The sequence below is a fragment of the Morus notabilis genome, unplaced genomic scaffold (genome assembly GCF_000414095.1).
Source record: "Morus notabilis unplaced genomic scaffold, ASM41409v2 Scaffold62, whole genome shotgun sequence".
Classification (NCBI taxonomy): Eukaryota; Viridiplantae; Streptophyta; class Magnoliopsida; order Rosales; family Moraceae; genus Morus; species Morus notabilis.
The window spans coordinates 459,236-465,504 of record NW_010365441.1 but is presented as its reverse complement, the minus strand read 5'-3'; positions in this window follow the sequence as shown (position 1 = coordinate 465,504).

The window sequence follows — 6,269 nt, the reverse complement described above, 5'->3', positions numbered from 1 at the left end:
ACTTTGTAAACAAGCACAGAGATCTTTTGGGATTTCCTTTTGGTATTAGATTAATATATATACCTTTAGTTCTGCTAAGAATTTATTTAATGCGCTTTTTTTAGAAACCTTGTCACATAGTGTAGACAAAAGAAAACCCATTTAAATATGAAAGAAAGAAAAGAACAATGTTCTAGAGTGGAAAAGAATGAAAAGGAGTAAGCAAAAAGTGTTCAAATTTAGTGGAGTGACTTGAAAAGGGTGGAGAAAAGAAAAGGGTTACTTTGCTTGTAGATTTTGATAGTCATAACGTACTGATATTTGGGCTAATTAAAGTCTACATTTTGCTTCAATGAAAGTTGGCCCAAAAAAGGTTGGAAGGTATACTTTTGAGTTTTGAGTAAATAAAAGTGAAAAAGGGACGAATACCCTTATTTTTTATTATATATTTTTAGTTAAATATTATATTAATTAAAAATAAAAAATAAAAATCTAAAGCCATTAACTCGAACAAGTTCAATAATTTTCTCTAAACAAAATGCAGAAGAGAGCATTGAAGAATAGGTGATAATACCATCACCTTATCCTCATCATCAGCATGTCGTCTTATGTGGATTGTGGCTTATCTTCATGCATTGGCTTCCTTGGCCAGTTTGTCCAACCGGTAGGTAAGTGGAATAAATAACCTTTTCTTTTTCAAAAGCAAAAATTGCTTTTAAAGGCAATTTTCCATGTTTCTCAATTCCTCCCATCCACCATCATAAGGTACTAAAGAAAACTTTGGCAAAAATATGAAAAACGAAAATTGTAGTAAATAACAACTTCACAAAACTAATTATAACAAATGAAAACGTCGAAGGTGTGTGAGTCGTGTGACAGTTATGAGAAGAAAAACAGTTACAAAGACATATTGAGGTTCTTTTTTTTTTTTTTTTTCTTTTGTGTGTGTGTAGAATATGCTACTAATTTATACATTCGAAATTTGAGATAGGAAATATTAGTCTTTCACAGTTTTTGCACCTTTCTAAATCTTGTTACACCTTTATAAAATTATTGTTATACAAAGTAATATTATATTTATGCACCTTGCTTTTACCTAATCTTTTTAGAAGCTAGTAGAACGGCTGAACAGGTCTACTTAATGATAAAGAACTTGAAAAATATATGGTCGCAAAAGAATCCTCATATTGTGTGTGTAAAAGAATTTCATATCAATATATACCTATGAGAATCGTCAATGTAATTTGATATCAGAAATGGACATCATTGATAGGTATAGCTTCTTACTAGTATGAAATAAATAAAAAAGAACAACTTGTTTTTAACTTCTATCCGAGGATGACTCCGCAAGGAAAATTAGGGGAAAATGAAACATGGTTCTTTGGTAATTAATCACAATTATTATTATTTTTTATAAGTAATCCTGATTATTGTTAGACAGAAGGAATCTTATATGTCCATCCTTGAACGTCATAGGAGTTGAGATAATCGGCGTGTACTCACTCGTTTCTGTCGAAAAAGGAAATCCTGATTTGCATGTTACTGTTAGAATTTGACTAATCAGGTGATGTTGTGTGATGCACCACTGTTTAACAATTTCGTATATCAAAAGTGAAAATTATATCATAACTATTGAGGTTAAATGTCGTACTTCATTTCTCATCGTACACGTAATCGGCCTACGGACTCAGTCCCAAGCTGCCGACAGCTCACCAATCTGATAGGTCGCCAGACGAATCACCAATAAACGACAAGCCATCTATTGAGTCCACAGTTTCTCATATCAAGAAATGACCTAGAAGAATGGCTCCAACACATTAGAATTGAGCCGCGAGCTTCAGACATCTCGCGGGTTGCAACTCAATCGCCCGACAGCTCGCCGGACGATCTGCCCGGCTGCCCAAATGACTTGGTGCGGAAGTAACTTAAGTAATTAGTCATGTGTCTTTGTAATGCAGCATTCGACATTGCTAATATCGGCGAACCCATGATGAATTTAACCTTGCATATTCTTATTATGCTAATTATTGCTATGCAAACTTGCATATTCTTAACAAGCACGTTTCTAAGACAACTGTGACATAAATTCAACTTTTTCTTGTTTTACTTTTACCAAGTAATGTTTAGTTGTATTACTTTAGTCACTTATATGTAAAAATAATTTACATTCATTTCAGCTTCATGATTCTCATTCGAATTGACAACAATAAACTTTCAGCATCACCACAGGATGGTAGTTTTCTGCAACCCATGTTTGTATCCTTTGGCTCTTCTTTTTTCTACAAGGGAATTTTAGTTTCTGAATCTCATTATAGGATGATTGAGATACAAGTGATTGGCTATTTGGCTTTTTGACCTTCTTTCTCATTATAGGATGATTGAGATATATTTATCTATTTTAATTAATTATTTTTTTTTGTGTTTACTCTCACATACTTTTTTTTTTTTTTTGGTTCAACAGAGGGAACTTACATAATTTTTAAACACGTCAAGAAGTGCCTTTTTTTTTTTTTTTTTGAGAGCCAGTTTGAACAATCCATCGTGCCCAAAAAAAAAAAAAAAAAATCAAAACAAAACAAAACAAAAGGAGAGGAAATCGCTGTACATGTAAGTAAGCATCGAAAAAAACAGATTTATTTCTGCATAACACTTGCTGGCAAGTCCTATATATCAATGATTTTTTTTTTTAGGACAATAAAAGGACAGCTAAAACAAGGTAGCCCCCAGAATCTTAAGGCCACTGTTTGTGCCTGGATTTTATTAGAATAATCCCATTTGCCAAATATTGCACTACAAATTTTGCATTAAGAGACAAATAATATTCTTCGAAAGAATATATCACGGCAGCTTAAGTAACCTACGCTAAAATTCAAACTTCTTAGCTAGCTTTAGGTTTTTTTTTTTTTTTTGGGAGAGTCAATGTGAAGGACAAGTTTTAAAATTTTTCCCTAAATTTATTAACTTGTTGGAACTTGTTCTCCCATTTTAAGATGTGTTATATTCTCTATCCCCATTAATTTTCTGTAAGTGTGAAGTATTCCCCTCCAGGGTACCCTCAAACTATATGGCACTTGTTTTATCATGCCCTAAAACTAAAAATATAGCCTTCAGGTCCCTGATCTGTGTAAACGTGTTTAAAATTTTCCAGCCAATTCTTAGAGAGAAATGGATTTTCAAGTTTGGAAGTTGGCGACCGAGTTTTTCTCTTATAATGAATCTCTCTCTCATTGCCTGAGGCATTTTGGATGCAAATTCTGTAATTTCATTTTTTCCAAGATTTTTCACTCAGCAACAAATGGGCGCCTTTTACAAGAGTGATGCTTGTGAAGAGTTTGTTGGAAAACGCTTCACAAATTATTTCCTCAAATGTGCTTTAAGTAATGAGAAATTGGTTTTTTTTTTTTTTTTTTTTTTTTTTTTTTTTTTTGAAGAAGAAGTTTGATTAAAAGTTTTTTAAAACCCCACAGATTAGTTAGGTCTGAAAGATTTTTAAGGTCATTACAAACACATAACGTTATATATAAAGCATGGCTCCAACCAAATTAATATTCTTCACATCATCTTCTGCTCCATCAACATTATGTTTCTTGAAAATATTATTGGATTCCTTTTCTTTCACTTTTTTTTTAATTGTTTTTGATTAATCCAAATACTTGATTAATCCATCAACTCTCTGATAATAATTATTGTCTCTTGTGTTTGAATGAGTTTACAAACGCCACCCTATTGTCCCCCCATGGAGAGTTTTAAAAGCCTACTAGGGTCAGGATTCATATACCTAGAAAGAGTTGACAGGATTTGACTTGGTCAAACACTAGTCAACCTACATTGAGCATATGCTAACCAATCCTATTTTCGGTGAAAAATGATATTTATTTTGATTGGGATAAAATCTCATACTCACATAATAGTGAGTCTTATTAAGTTAAGCTCACCTATTCACTTAGTTAATGGGTTCCGCCTTATATGAATAACGAAATTTTATCTCCATTGAGATGAATAGAGGTGCTCCTTTTGGGTTGGTCATTATAATCATTATAACTTGGATGGAGGGGACGCTTTGAACTATTTTTTTTATATCGAATGGTGTTTTGAATCATTTTACAAATTATGGAGCATTTTGAAACAATGTATATATTTCAAAGGGTATTTATAAAAATAATCTTTATAACTTTACGTGGATGAAGAGAAATGATAATTGATATAACTATTATACATTTAAGATTGGACGGTTGGTCATTATAATCATTATAACTTGGATGGAGGGGACGCTTTGAACTATTTTTTATATATCGAAGGGTATTTTGAATCATTTTACAAATTATGGAGCATTTTGAAACAATATATAACAATGTTTTATGAAAAAAAAAACATTTTTTAATGTACTAAAAACGTAACATGGATTTTTTTTTTTTCGTAAATCAATATGCTCTCATTAAATGATATTATAAGCTTTTACATTAGATGATGATTGCTAAAAATCATCTTCTATTATGCTACCTTAGATGACCGTTTTTTTAACAAAGCATCACTTAATGTACCACATCAGACGATAGTTTCTAAAAAATTATGTATTGTCTAATATACAAATTTGCATAAAAAATAAATAAATAAAAGAGAGGTCTTTTTCCTACTCATTCCCTTTCTTAAAAAAAATTCAAAATTTCATTTCCCTTTCATAATTTCGACCACCCAATCTCTCTAATTTACTAACTAAAAATTTTGTCTCAATTCCGCTTCTCTCTTTATACTATTTTAATAGTCTTCTTTACGTCCAACTTTATCTTGAGCTCTTTCTTCTTCCAAACCGTAAAAAGATTTTCCCCTAAATCCCCCTTCATCTCCTCCACTCTCCTCACTCCCTCAACCCAACCACCACTGCCGCCTCCGCAACCATGCCTGCAATCATCCTCACCTCCATGTTCGCCACCACCATCAGAATTGAAGTATGTTAGAATCTTTAGATGAATGAAAATAATTAATAAACCATACAGAGTCTCATGGAAGTAAATAACCAACTAATATATGACATATGTAATAAATTTTGTTGCTATTATAAAATCGAATTAATTAAATGAAATTAAATGACTTATAGCATCAATCCCTTCTTTTTTTTTTATTATTTTTCTTCTAAAACAAGATAATTCCTCCTAAATTATGAAAAGACTTGGACAAATGCGATAAATTTAATTAGGAGAAGGAGAAAATTATAATTAACACCTTTTACAAATTTATGATTCAAAGGTGGTTTTAAACCATGCTTAAAATTTTTTAAAGAACTCTGAGTGGATAAATAGTCTCGAATTTTCATGACAATTTCAATTGTCGACAAATGTTCTGTGAGAATTGATCTAGTCGATTTCTGCAAAAACAATAGTTAAAAGTACCATATAAGACGACAATATTCACAGAAAGTGTTGTCGCGCGTATGTAAATCCACGATTGATGATCATCCCGTGAGAAATAGAGAGACACCTTAATTTCCTTTCTCTTTCTTATATCTTACTACTTGAAACCGCACACGAGAGTGAGATTCTGTAGATAAAAATGAAAAAAAAAAAAAAAAACAAATTCAATAAGGTCTCATTAAAAAAAAAAAAAAAAAGAATAAAAAAAAAAAAAAAGAATAAGAATGGAAAAAATGAGAAGACAAAAAAGAAAAGGAGAGAGAGCATCAATCCCTTCTTTTTTTTTTATTATTTTTCTTCTAAAACAAGATAATTCCTCCTAAATTATGAAAAGACTTGGACAAATGCGATAAATTTAATTAGGAGAAGGAGAAAATTATAATTAACACCTTTTACAAATTTATGATTCAAAGGTGGTTTTAAACCATGCTTAAAATTTTTTAAAGAACTCTGAGTGGATAAATAGTCTCGAATTTTCATGACAATTTCAATTGTCGACAAATGTTCTGTGAGAATTGATCTAGTCGATTTCTGCAAAAACAATAGTTAAAAGTACCATATAAGACGACAATATTCACAGAAAGTGTTGTCGCGCGTATGTAAATCCACGATTGATGATCATCCCGTGAGAAATAGAGAGACACCTTAATTTCCTTTCTCTTTCTTATATCTTACTACTTGAAACCGCACACGAGAGTGAGATTCTGTAGATAAAAATGAAAAAAAAAAAAAACATATTCGATAAGGTCTCATTTAGAAAAATAGAAAAAAGAATATGCAAAACAAAAAAGAATAAGAATGGAAAAAATGAGAAGACAAAAAAGAAAAGGAGAGAGTAAAAAAAAAAAAAAAGAACCACTTACGAAATGTTTTGTGAGGGAA